Source organism: Montipora foliosa, chromosome 4, assembly GCF_036669935.1.
Source record: "Montipora foliosa isolate CH-2021 chromosome 4, ASM3666993v2, whole genome shotgun sequence".
Taxonomy (NCBI): domain Eukaryota; kingdom Metazoa; phylum Cnidaria; class Anthozoa; order Scleractinia; family Acroporidae; genus Montipora; species Montipora foliosa.
In genome coordinates, this window is record NC_090872.1 from 29,977,217 (window position 1) to 29,989,598 (window position 12,382).

General features: G+C 39.7%; 1 protein-coding gene across 6 annotated transcripts in view; it reads right to left on the bottom strand.

The window, feature by feature from the left end:
- LOC138000575 (matrilin-2-like) overlaps positions 1-8,498 on the bottom strand; it is a 35,034-nt gene extending 26,536 nt beyond the window's left edge. The window contains exons 1-2 of one of the 6 annotated variants that reach the window (XM_068847078.1): positions 8,355-8,498; positions 8,066-8,206 (exon numbers count right to left, since the gene is read on the bottom strand). The gene's annotated coding sequence lies outside the window, so the exon portion shown is untranslated. Of the gene's footprint in view, positions 1-986; positions 1,115-8,065; positions 8,207-8,354 lie in introns of those variants that run through there. The other 5 variants (XM_068847076.1, XM_068847082.1, XM_068847083.1 and 2 more) reach the window with 5 other exon arrangements.
- Positions 8,499-12,382: the final 3,884 nt, after the last annotated feature.

Consider the following 12,382-nt stretch of genomic DNA (forward strand, 5'->3'; position numbering starts at 1 on the left):
GAACCTATGGTTTTATTAGCCTTTAGCTGTTTATTTCCAAATCAACTTTAAGTATAGTTTCCGGGTTTTTTCAACCCAATTACTCAGTTATCTTAGGAATCTACTAACAAAACAAATAAAGGAAGCTTTTCCTTTGGGATAATCACAGCAGTGTAGCTTTCAACCATTGATCTTTTTTTAGTCACAAACTTTGCCACTAATTTCAATAAAAAAATTACTGAATTACGAAGAATAAATCTTAGGCATGCATGTAAGTCGTTAATTAACGAATTTGCAATTAGAATAAGTCATTTATGAAGTTCAGACATCGGATAGTTTAACTTGTCTGATCAAATTGAGGTCAAAAACATGGCTTTTCTCCAGATTAGATATGTGTTGATAATATTTCGAACTACGCATCTCACCCAAATTGCTCCGACAAACATTCCACAGATCCCTGTCATATAAGCTCTCCACAGAACTACAGTCCCGGACAAAATTGTTGAAACACTTTACAATACCTTGCCCTCCTACAATGTTGTTTTGACAATTGGGCTCAGAAACTGGCGTTAAAACAACATTGTGAGGGGAGAGTGAGCTGCGAAAGCTTCAGATCTGTATAGTCGTGGACTGTTCCAACGAATTTTGTCACAGACTGTAGTTCTCATTCATCGGAAGAAATTTCATAATTTCCCACACATGTCAATTTTTGTCGCGCTTGGTACTCATTTGTTGCATCTACCGCACACAAGACATGACAATCTAATCACCCTTTCGCCAGTGGCTATTTTAAATCTTAAATTTTGTGTTATGCACTATAAAAAATGAAAATTGGGTTGCGTAATACGCGTTACTAGATTAGGGTTTTCCATCGTGCTGCACTGAATTCACCTACTCCAAGAACGAATCAGCTGTAAAACGCAGCGTAAAACGTTAAAAACATAAGGACTTGCTGTGCAAATTAAGTTTGCGACATTATCAATACTGCATTATGTATCAAAACCTACCGGCGTTGTTTCGGTCTTTGGCCTGTTTCGTTACGTTTCAGCTTCAAATGACACCCTTAACTCCTGGCATTTTGGCAAAATGTTGGTCTAGTGGCCAGTCCTTTCTCGGATGTCTTGGCATGCTTTATCCGTACAAAGTTCGTTAAATTCATTTCCTAATCGGTTCCTAAATCTTTCTTGTTCTTTTGCATAACTTGCACGCGTCCAGATAAAACAACATCAGCAGGTGGTCGAGTAAGGGTGTCCTCTTAAATTTGGTTTTCACCAGCGACCAAGTGCAAGCGCAAGCATAGGAGCGTTTATTTCACCGTGGTGCGGCCTTCGAGCAGACTCCCTCTCAGTTTTTTTTAACTGAGAGCGTTCCACACAAGCATGCTTGTGGCGCCAATCTTGATCAGTATGGGAGGCCTGTGTTGCTTGTGCTTTTGTCGGTTACTCGAGTGAAAACGATTCGAATCGCGGCTTCACTCATTTATTAGCCTCGAGAACTCGACTTGTGACGCCCAGCTTTTGAAAGAGGTTTGGGACAAGATCTGAGCTCGTTAGGGAATTCGCGGGTACGTCGTATGATTAAGATTGCCGGGAGAGAATACCAGCCGGACTACGTCGAAGAATGTGATGGCCATTCCCCGGTCCAAATGACTCCATCACAGTTTCAAGAATTCAAAATTGTTTTCCAAGAGAATAGTTGTGTTGTACAATTGATAGGGAAAAGTATTTCGACAAAATCCTTATTACCTGCTCAGTTGAGAAAACAACGGAAACTCTTATCGCGCATTTTACTCACTTACTTACTCACTTCCTTACTTACTTACTTACTTACTTACTTACTTACTTACTTACTTACTTACTTACTTACTTACGTACTTACTTACTTACCTACTCACTTACTTACTTACTTACTTACTTACTCGCACAATTGAATTGAAAAGCTCCTTTAATTTGTTAAAAGTACCTCAAGCGGCAAATACAAAGTTAGTTTACGATTAGAAAGTTTGTTTAATGTTGCTTTCAGTTTACAATGTCCCCAATTAGTGCTCCAGCGCTAGAACGACTAGACAGTTAAATAAAGTTCATTTCCGTTTCCTCTTTAGAAAATGTCTGCAAAGTTTCATCTGGTGAGATGCTTAAAATGTTTCCGAAACAATTTTCTATTAACGGTCTAAGATTTATGCTGGAAATTAACATTAACCAACGATTTCCCGGTGGGGTGGCTTCGCCCAGAGATCCAACCCCTTACACTTTTATATGGCATTTTTGGCAAAAAAGATACCCCTGTCGGATCCCTTCCATTGGTAAATGGTACCCCTTTCGTATACCTTCCACTGGAAAATAATGAAAGGCCCTTTTAAATACCTAAATGACAGATTTCCCTACGCTTTCATATACTTCGACTCGTGAAATCCCTTCCCTTTCATATACCTGAAGCGTGAAAAATGTACCCCTTTCGGGTGGAGCCTCCCCGTATAGGCCATTATAGGGAGTATTTCCCTCCACCCCCTCCCCCCCCGGGAACTATTTACATCATAACCTTTGAAGAGCTGGGAGAAAGAATCGTTACAGGTCTCGTCAGTAGCTCGTGACGCGGAGCATATAAATCCTACCTTTCCCTTGGAGTTATCATTTTCTCAGACTGTCTATATTTAGGAAGGGTTACGTTTTGCAAACGTTGGCCGTGTAGGACTTATATTTTAACAGAATTAAGTATTGGAGTGTAATTTGGAGTGCTATTTTCTCCCCATATAACCACCTACTAATGGAATTGGGCCCCCGGCGGTGACCTAACCCGAAGGTCCTGGGTTCAATTAATCCCACCCTGGGGCCCGTTCCTCGAAAGTCCCGAGACTTTACAGGCCATTTTCGGGTTTCACAATTCCTTCTGTATCTCAAGAACGGAGTGGATTTAAGTTACCAAACTTCACAGTCAGTAAAGTTTCGCTCTGTCGGGCTAACACCCGGGCTAACGCTCGAAACGTCAGCTTTTAGAATCCCTGTACGGTGGTCAATTTACATTGTCAATTCCGTTGATAAAACCAAATTTTTGTGTATTACTTCCCCACCGACAACACCACACTTTCTTTAGAAACTACCCCCTTTATTTTATAGTTTTCGTTTTGTTACTTTCACTGATTTTTCGCCTGTTTTACTTCACAATGGGTTAAATATGCTTGCTTTCAAAAATTTTGTGTTTATTTTCCAGAAGCGTCTCTTTACGACCTTTAATTAAAGAATAGGCCTTTTGCAACAAACTATCACATGGTACAAAACTCGCCATTCTGGAGGGCAAGCTCATTATTATTCCCCCACTGGAACATTAAAGCAAAGAGACCTGAACCAGTCATGCAAGCTTGACTTGCCTTTGTTTTATTGTCCCAGTGGGGGAATAATAATGAGCTTGCCCTCCAGCATGGCGGATTTTGTACCATGTGATCGTTTGTTGCAAAAGGCCTATTAAGATTAAAAGCAAAGTGAGAAACTCTAACATCATCCTTGCGGTCTGGCCAGTACCTTATGTATGCACCATCCATGTTACCTTGTTTTTAATTGTTTGTTCTTTATACTTAGCTGAGGCAAACTTAATTGAGAAAACACTCTGAATTGTCACAGTTCTCGTTAGCAGGATACAAGAGGAATGATAAGGTTTAAATAGGGGAGTAAAGGAGTTCTGTCATCAAATGAAAAAGTTCCCATAGTCAGAAAATAAGCGCATTTTTAGCCGTGACGATAAACTCAATTCTAACGAAGCGATTATTGAAACGGAACAAACCCACTTTCGAAGTCATTTCATTTCTTTGGGCCAGTCTCGTTTTATAAAGTCTAAACGCTACATTCAATGTTGAAAACAGAGTCAACCATGCAAGAAATGAAGCCGAGAAAATCAGGGAACAAGCCGAAGGAACTCACTTCTCAGGAACGTCCACGAGGTAAAATGATCCCTGAAAACTACCGTCTATGTTAGATTTCGACAAGGATTGCGCGTTAAAGGTTTCAATGTCTTAATTAGCTGTTTTTTTACCTGAGACAGACAGACATACTTGCTTAATTTGACCACTCCCCATTGGTGCTTTTCAGGGCCAATGAAACACAATGAACGAAACAACAGAACACAACCACAACTGTTAAGAATCCCAACTGGCCGGAGGCAAACCAGTTGGCTATTTACAAGTGCAGCTGGGAAGTTGAACCATGGACTACCAGGAACAAATTCAGCGAGTGGTCAGAGCGAGTTTTGAACCCGTGAACTCCGGATCTCAAGACAAGCGTCCTAACCACTTGGCCGCACTGCCTCCTGAACAGTTTTTCTTTTGTCCTTGTTACTTTTACACTCTTCAGGGTGTTATAGACATGGAAGCCAGGGAAATAAAGACTCCTTAAATATAAGGACATGTATCATTTTCGATGTCAACAGACCATTTTGCAGTTGTGTGCTTAGTTACCTGGCCTATGACAGAAGGTGAGGCTAGACATGACCTTGTTTTGATAGCTTTTCTTATGTAAATTCTAACTAAATAGCATGAGAACATCATTAACGTAAGAAAAGCAGAGAGGTCTGTGTCATAAAAAGGTCAACTCCAGCCTCACTTTCATTTAAAGGCCAGGTAGCTAAGCACATAACTGTAACAAGGGGATACGGGTGGCCTACACTTTGTTCGAACAAATTTTAGCCGATTGCCTTTAAAAATCACAGTATTGCAGTGGTTTTTTATGTTACAATATCTTAGTCAATATCCAGTTCAATTCCCGGTAAGATGTGTTGCCGAGTCATACGATGACTGGATATTGCATTGCATGCAACGAAAACACAAAAAAACTCGTTTCCAATCACGGTCACGCATACAATTCTTTAACACCTATTTGCCCGTTACTTTATCGCGTAGTCGTCCGTGGTTTTAGCGGTCAGCGCAGTTGCCTCTGAATGAGGAGATACCGAATACCGAGTTCGAATCCTATTTGGACTGCCCTCTACGAGGGTAAGAAATCTTACGCATGCGCAACCAGATCGTCACCCGCCCCTTTCCCCTTCCCCCCCGCCAAAAAAAAAAAAGGTCGAAGTCTAAAAATGGAGCCGGATTCTAAAGGTCTATTCGGGGATGCTAGAGAAAAAAATGGTAGTTACGGTACAGTATCATCCCAGAAGAAGTATTCTTCGAATAAAGACAAAATTCAACATCCTTTCTTTATCCAAACAATTTGCTTTGCGTGAGATCTGATGGGTTATTGGAAATGTTTCCCACACTGACGAAAATTTAAGACTTCGCCGGTGATCTGACGTAGTGTTCCCCGCCTTGTGCTTGGTTCAACCTCTCGCGGCTGCAGTTTTAGTCAGTCGTCTAATGATCTTACACCCAAGGAAACCTCTGTCAAGCAGAGTAAGTTCTGGTCGTTATGCATTATGCTTTAGAAGTGCCATCAAACATACCAGTTTGAGATCTCAAGTTACCAGGAGGCAGCAAGACCCCATAATGGGCTCTTGGCGGCAGATGATCGTCTCACTTGCTGAGTAAAAGTTACCTCTACGTTTAAAAATGTTTCGGCCCTACTGAAAATTCTACCCTGGTTTCCTTTAACTATTTTCAGCCCGGACAAAAGAAATAAACGAAATTTACATCTTATTTGTTAGTTCAGTCCGAAAGAGGCAATTGGTGGGAGGCGCCTTCAGAGGTTATGATTTTATATTGCATTTTACGCCCGAACTTGGCCTTCATAAAGTTGATTAGAACCGGATGGACGCTGGTACTTTATCTTTTTGTTCGCGTAATACGTATAAAGAGGCGCCAAAATGTCTAATGGGATGATCTTCACAGAGTATGGATTTGAGATCGGGGTATTTTTTTTCCTGGGATTGAATAAAAATGCCTTTAAAGCGTTGACAACGAAACTGACTAAAGGAACACGACTGCATTTTCGCCTATCCTCCAGGCTTAAAAAACCGCGAAAAAGTCGAGAAAATGGAAACCTTTCCAAGACTGGTTTTAAAGAAAAAAACATTCTAAAACGCATCGTTAAGTGAAAAGAAAACCCTCCGGCTGCAGAGACATAAGATGGCATTAGAGTTCAGAAAGCTTTTGCGAAAGGCTTTATATACAACTCAATCCCCACGGGAGATTTTGAAAGGGCCAATTTGCATTTAATCTCAGAGGTTCGGGGATTGGCTGCGGTAAAGGCGAAAAAAAAAGGCTACTTCTTAACTACCTAAGCCTTATGACGAAACTTAACTGTAAACTGGATAGTTAACCCGCAAACAAAGAATTTGCAAGCGGTTCTCCCGATTTTCGGCCGATTTTCTTTGTTGTTTTCTCTACAGTTCGCTAAGTAGCTTTCGAATAGGCCATTTCCGAGTTCATGTCTGCCTCCTCTTCAAAGCGAGTCTAAGTGCGAAGTTTTTGTGATAGTAATTAGTTCTACTTTACATATGAAATAAACTAATTTTTACTATATAGATACTGATGAAACACCAGGATTTCTCCTTTTACTAAAAATTCATATCTTCACCGCGCGCAGTGAACATATCATTTTTATCTTTCACATGTGAGAATATTGGTGTCGTCATGGTAACGAACACGATTAGCCAATAAAACGCGAGCTTCGTCTTCATTGTAAGTTACTTTTGAAACTTCTCTACTACATTAACATTTTTATTGCAAAATTTTACGTTATCATGATTTGCTTTTCATAACTTTCATATCTTGTTTCATGTTGCACAACATGCTTGTTTTAGCAGTTAGTGACCACTTTTTCATTATTTCGAAAATGAATATTAAAACAATTGTTTAAAATCTGGACATCTCATCAATATCTATATAATAAACATTTCGCTCACTCGTGAGAGATACTTTCCGCATTCGAAGATAAAATTCGTATCCCCAAGCGGCCATGTAATATCCTCTATATCATAAGAAAAACTTTGCACTTAGACTCGCTTTAAAAAGGAGGCAGACATGAACTCGGAAATGGCCTATTTGGCATTGCAAAGCACGGAAAAGTCCCGGATCGATGTGTCGGGGCATTGTGAGCGATGGCTAGAATGGTAGGTAAAGACGATACGAAAATGCCGGTGTAGTTGAAGATATTTTCCTAATTTTTTGCTTAGATTAAAACGGTGAATTTTGAAAACGTGAATTGAGCCTGAAATTTGCTGACCCTGAAAAAACTGCTTAAGGACGGTGCCTACTAATTCAAAGGTATTTTGGCCCCAGTTTACGATTGTGCAGGAAATGTAGAAAATTGGGGTTAACCACGCATTTTTCAAAGATAATTGATCAATAATATTTGTAAAAAGCTTTATAATACAAAGCAATGTACGGCGTTCTTTATCAAATGGAAGCTTAATTATCTCTCAAAAGTGCGTGGTTACCCCCAATTTTCTTTTTGGATACCAAGAGTACTTACTAAGATATACTTTCTCCTGCCGGATAGTTTTAAACCGCGCAAAAATATCACGGTATCAGTAAGCATCACCGATAGGAAATCCGAGTATCTCCAGATGCGCACAACGTATGCGCAATAACAATAGTAGGCACCGTCCTTAAACTCGAATTGCTATCCTCTTGCCTAAGGCGTTGATTCCACCACATCTTTCTTGGGTCCATGAAATACTCACTGGTTGCGTGATCAACATCGTCGACTTAAATAATTAACACGGACTAAAGTAATTCTAGATGGATCTACAACTTTCTACTGTAATCATTGTAGTCAAGTGCATAATAACAGAGTTAACAAAGGAACACTTAACACACAGGAAGCCTTCAAAAAGTCCTAAAGCCTTATAGTAGACGGTGAATATAGAAGATATATGAGCTTACCCCATTGCCCGGAAAATGGGCTATGGAAATAATATCATAATTCAGTTGTGAATCTTGTTCCCGAACACGTTATTTGGGATAACACACTTTTAATCTAAAACGGGATTAAGAATAGATAGAAAAAAATAAACGCCTACATGACGTAAAATCAAGATCAGGGATCTCGGGTAAGTCAGATCAAGGGAAAGTTGACTTTCCACAGCTCCACCCCTTGCCCGGAGATAAGCTTGGTTTCGTGCGCTTGAAAGAAGCAGTCAAGAGCAAGTATCACTATACCATATCTTAATCTTTACTTATCCTCGCATTGTAGAGTAGCTTGTTTTAGCTGATACACTCTCCCATGCACCCAGCTAACGGAACCAAAAGGAACAGACCACAAAACCAGAAACTCTGGCCTCTACTCTTTGCGACCCCGAGCTAGAAAAAACACACTCGTGACAATCAAAAAGACAAACTACTCACGCGACAGCGGACGCTCACAAACTCTCGAACCACCAACTGCTACTGACCTCAGAACAGAAGTCTAAATGAACTAATTGAGCAAACGATGAGAATAAAAACTTACCGTTTTGATTAACTTCAACCTTTGGAGCAATCCAAGCTGTATTTCATATGATCGGAAAGGTGCGCTTTTGACTTAAATGAGCGTGGGATTGCACATGAGCCAATCTATTGATAAGTTGAATTCGTCATGTGCGTGACTCTGTGTTTCTGCAGATTAAATCATTGAATTTACCACCCACTGGATTTGTTATCATGATAAATACTCTCTTAAAGTCAATTATACCTGTCACAAGCTAAGAAGCAATGCCAGAATGAGGAGAAAGAGATTCATTGCTCTGAATTTGTCGGGCAAAACAAGTTTGTTGAATTCGTCTTCATTACCTCTTCTCAGTCTTCCAGAACGAAGCGATAAACCAAGGAGAGAAATGGGTGTTTCCAGGATAGGTTAAAGACATACAATTGCTAGCGCTGTGTCTATAACTTAATTGGATACAATTAATGCATCTTTATCTAACACGTACGCACAATATAAGTTTACTTAAGTTACTTGTAAAGGGTTTTTTGGTCCAACATAGATAGGATAATTCTAGTTACTAGAGTCCCATCTAAAAAAGAAAAGATTAACATTTCCATGAAGTTTCGGTCAACAGATTTCATGATTATGCTTCAACGTGATCGTTCAAATTACGGGTTCTGGAAGAGGTTTCGTCGAGAAGACGTTATTCCCCAGCCATTTTCAACTTAAGGCGGAGGCATACTTTAAATAAAATATTCCGATTAGGAATACACGACTTCTGACTTCTTAAGAAGTAATTCTTGGTTGTTCTATTATTAGCTAAAAAAAAACAGATTCTTTTCCTGACGCATTTTTTAAGGATTTAAATCATAGCCACTTTAAGGCTGGCCTCCCACGCATTCGTTTCTGGCGGAGTTATATTTCTCCTCCTCCCCAAAAACGCCTCCTCACCCGAAAGCAACATTCCTTTCCCGCACTTTGACCTGCGAGGCGTCCCGACAAATCACGATTCAGTCATTGGCTAACAATAAATTAAATGCTTACAAAAAACAGTCTGTCAAACCTTCCATGTTGTTGACTCCTAAATTTTCTGCGTGTGACGTCGTCTTCCAGAATCTATAGGTAAAATTTGATTGGCTGCGGGAAAGGACTATTGCTTTGAGGTAAGCTGGAGATTAAATACGCCTGCCACAAAAAAAAAAAAAAAACGACTGCGTTGGCAGGTACTCAACCGCTTAGTTTAGATAAAAACTAGATATAAGCATCTGTTACCTAATTAAAGACCTCCCTCATTGACAATACTTGGTGAGAGAAGTTCTGAAGATTGCAGGACTGAGGAAATGAAGAATGGGAGAGGAACCTGGGCAATTAAATTCTTGTCTTGTTTCAAGAAGTTTTTCTTACTTATTCAGTATACAAATGTAAAGCTTCTTTGATTTTTTTAAACCCGCGCTTCTCTTGTGCGAATTGGGCAAGATTTTTCCACTACGTAATTTTTAGGCAAGTTTTGTTCGCGTATTTGCTCGGTTCGATAGGGCGGGGCTGCTTCACAGATATCTCAGTTTCACGCACATCTCGGCCTCTTTCAGTTTATGAGAAAATTGGAGCGCTGTAACCGCGGCGTCAGATGCCAAGATCTCAGCATGCCAAACTAAATTGAACAGATTAGTTTCTGCGTCGGTGGGGTGAGAAACGTGAAAAATTTGCTTTTATGAAACGAATTGATAGCGGAGCTCAGCGGGTGACGAATGCCTAAATGCTGATCTTGTAACCCCCTCATTTTTCCTGATTTTGCAACTTTACTCGTTTATATCTCTGCTTTCGGAGGGTGAACTTTTCTTATTTTTTGCATGTTAGCTTACATTAATTTAAAACGGTTGTCTTTCAAATTTAGAAAGTTCTGTAGGTGAAAAAAAAATTAGAGCCATTTCAAAAAATTGATTTTCCCGAAAAACTGGCCTATAGATTTTGTTGAATTTTAAATATTTTAGAGAGTATTTCTAACATTATCTGGTAACGCTGAATGGGAAGATTTCACCGTCCCGTTTCTTCAAAAAAGAAAATATATGTTGATTTTAATTAATTAATGGGGACGTGAGAAATCTGTGTTGATATGATTACCCTAACTGTATCTAAGGATAGAATATGTTTATTTGTTTGAAAAAAAGGAGAAACTATTTCGAGCCTACTTGAGTTGGCAATTAATTAATATAGTCTTGCTATACCGAGTTCTGTAGCAGTTTCCAATCGCTGTTAAAAGAGGTGCTGCATTTGACATTGAAAACGTTTGGTGTCGTAATGGCGCCATATAGGAAAAACGTCTTTTACCGGCATTTAGTCTTTGCTTTTGAAAGTGTTAATGACAGGTTTGTCTTGGCTCGAGTGGTATAATGGTGTCTTGGCCTTTTAAATAGGTTGGCAATTATATCAGGAGTAGGTCATTAAGTGATTTAAAAGTCTGATTTAATATGCGTTGGCGAACAATGTCACTAAAAGGACAGATCTTTAACTTTCGGAAGAGTTTCAAAGAACGACAAGAGGTGTCAGCATTAAGGAGGAGTCGTGCTGCACGTTTTTGTAGTTGTTGTAAGAGTTCAGACGAGCAGTTGCCCCAAAGTGAGCAACAGTATTCGAAGCATTCTTTTTTTTTAAAAAAAAGGGTGTAGCCCGGGGTTCAATCCCCTGCCCTTTGAACTCCAACTCTTTAGTTCCAAGGAAGGCCAATTAAAGGAGAGATATTTCACTACCACACCGAGAAATACAGAGAACTTTTAATATGGTCTTTAACGAAATTTCACTTGACTTGCTTTGTTTCTTTCTTGCGGAAAATTTCGACAGCTGACGAGACGCTGACACAAGGTACATGCGTCGTATCATGAGCCATAATTTGCCGTTTGTGTAGAGCAACATGGCCGCCTCACGTGATTGAAAACACTCTACAGACCTTATTCCCTTGTACGTTTTGTTTCCCCAATACAGCTCATGTGATACTACTACTCAAGAGATTTAATCCCTTGTCTTTTTCATTAAAAAGAGTGCATGCAAGCATGAATATGTCTGCACTGGAAAAAACAAAATGTACAAGCGAATATGTTTGCATTAACTGTGGTTACACTACTCCTTTTACTCATGGGTAAATAGCGTTTGCCCACGGGTAAGGACGTTTTTGTGTGCAACCGCTTTCCCTAGACCGAAACCGCCCTAGGGTTATTTCCATGGATACATAAAAAATAAAACAAAAGAACTTCCCATGACCATTTCTGACCATTTCATTCAAGGAAGTCTGAAGTCGTGTGTGAACCTCCAATATCTCCCGTTTTCTGAAAGAAATACCCGCCAAAAGACACATGGCAGCATATTCGGACCCCATCGCCCTGGGAAGTCGGTTTAATTTCCATAACGATGCCATCGTATATTATCGATAGTAACTCGGGGATACTCGGAAAAATTCCGAGTGCTACGAACAGGGGTCGAAGCAATGATCTTCACATAACTACAGAGAGGACTCGCGAGGGCAAAGCCATTGAAGTACCATCTTCGTTAAAGTCGTTGGAACATCTTCAAAAAATAACAAATTCGACGCTGTTCGCATAATGTTAATGATTTATGCCACCTTAAAGTGCCCCTGTGACTAAAATATCAATTCTTATTTTCCTTTGGATTTCAAAACTATGTTAACTAAACACAAGCGACCAAAATTTTAAGCCTTGATTTCAAAAAGACACCTGTTTATTTTCACTGGAATTTTCCTATTTAATGGTGCGCCATTACTAACTTTGAGGTCTTGAGAGAGCTGGATCGAGGAGAAAATGACGTCAAAGGCTTACTATTTTAAGAATGCAATGCATGTGTACACCGCAAAAATAATAAGCAGCGTGGGAGTTTTGGGCTTTCAGACTTTTAAACTCGTGTTTTGCATATGTAATAAAATGCTTTCACACGCTGAAATTCTAAGCTAGTGAACCTTTGACGTCATTTTTTCCCTGGATCCAACCCTCTCAGGTCCAATCGGTCAGTTTTGAACGTGCTTAATGGCGGACCGTGAAATATAAAACTTTGACTCAAAGTGAACG